General features: G+C 48.3%; 1 protein-coding gene across 1 annotated transcript in view; it reads left to right on the top strand.

Moving 5' to 3' along the window:
* The first annotated feature begins 412 nt into the window (after positions 1 to 412).
* Positions 413 to 1,308, top strand: part of LOC103366023 (uncharacterized) — a 19,464-nt gene continuing 18,568 nt past the window's right edge. The window contains exon 1 of the mRNA XM_008293633.1: positions 413 to 511. The gene's annotated coding sequence lies outside the window, so the exon portion shown is untranslated. The remainder of the gene's footprint in view (positions 512 to 1,308) is intronic.

Here is a 1,308-nt window from a genome sequence, read left to right on the forward strand (position 1 = left end):
ACTGAGTTGTTCTGGAGGAGGGCTTCACACATGCCTGATACCGAACACATGCCCCCGTTTTCCTCCCGTCACATCTGCCGCTTTCATTTTCAAACCGAAGCCCACATGGAGCGGAGAAGCTGCCTCTGCAACGCTTCACGCCCCTCTCGGCTTGTCGTCTTGCACGTTCCCCTCCTTCCAGCACCTCCCATGGCCCGGGCTCTTCGCTCCACACTGACTCAGCATGTATGTGGAAGGCAGAGGGAAGGCAGAAGGGGGCGGGGTTAGGTGATGTGAGCGTGCTAATTGGCTGAGCGGCGAGCTGTGCTGCCGGGGAGGGAAGGGGGGGGAGGCTGGCTGTGCTGGTCGGACAGGTCTGCACCGACTGCTCTGCCGGAGAGAAGAGAGGGAAGGAAGGAGGTGAAGATGAGAGGGAAGGAAGGAAGAAGGGACGACGGGAAGGATGAGACGAGATAAAGCATGTGGGAGGTGTGAATCCTGCTCGGATGAGGCGGCGGTGAGAGGAGGAGAGGTGAGTGTGAGGTTGAGATGAAAGATTTGTCTGTAGTACAAATGTAGCTGCGAGAGTCTCTGGTTTCTGCTGACAGCGTCGGGTCGATGAAGATAAACAAGCAGCCAGGCAGCTGACAGCTTTTGCACGATGATCCAGATGTGCATGTCACGCTGGAAGACTTGCAGACCAGTGGACAGAAGGAAAAAGTGGAGCTCCACAGTGTATTCTGTGTGTTTGTGTGGGTGGGTGAGACTGTGAGTGTGAAGGCATGAATGAGATTACATGCGTGACATGAGGGACTGCATATTTTTGAATAATCGGTGTGTGTGGGCATGTCAATGCATGCAATGCCACCCCTGTTTACGACAAGTTCCTTCCTGGTGTCATGTATACCATTAGAGAGCTGCTGTACTGTACAGCCCAGAGGTAATCAGTTGTTGACGAAATATGTTAAGATAATAGGCTTACATGTTATTGATTTTTCTCATAGAAATGTATCTGAGCAACACAATACGTGCATATGCATGGATGTACATGGTCTTTAAGAAGTATTCAACCCCGTGGAAGTTCTCGCGTTTGAACACTGAATCATAGCTTCTTTTTTTTTAATGACAAGAATTTACTTAAAAAGACTCTTTCATGTCAAAGTGAAAACAAATATCTGCAAAATATGGTCAATTAATAGAATAGAATAAGAATTCATTCACTTCAAGTCAGTATTATTTTATTAGGTGCATATTTGGCTGCAGCTACAGCATTAGCATAGCATAAGTCTCAGTTAGCCTTGTACATACGGACGCTGCAATTTTACCAGG

The sequence above is a fragment of the Stegastes partitus genome, unplaced genomic scaffold (assembly GCF_000690725.1).
Source record: "Stegastes partitus isolate 25-593 unplaced genomic scaffold, Stegastes_partitus-1.0.2 Scaffold898, whole genome shotgun sequence".
NCBI lineage: Eukaryota > Metazoa > Chordata > Actinopteri > Pomacentridae > Stegastes > Stegastes partitus.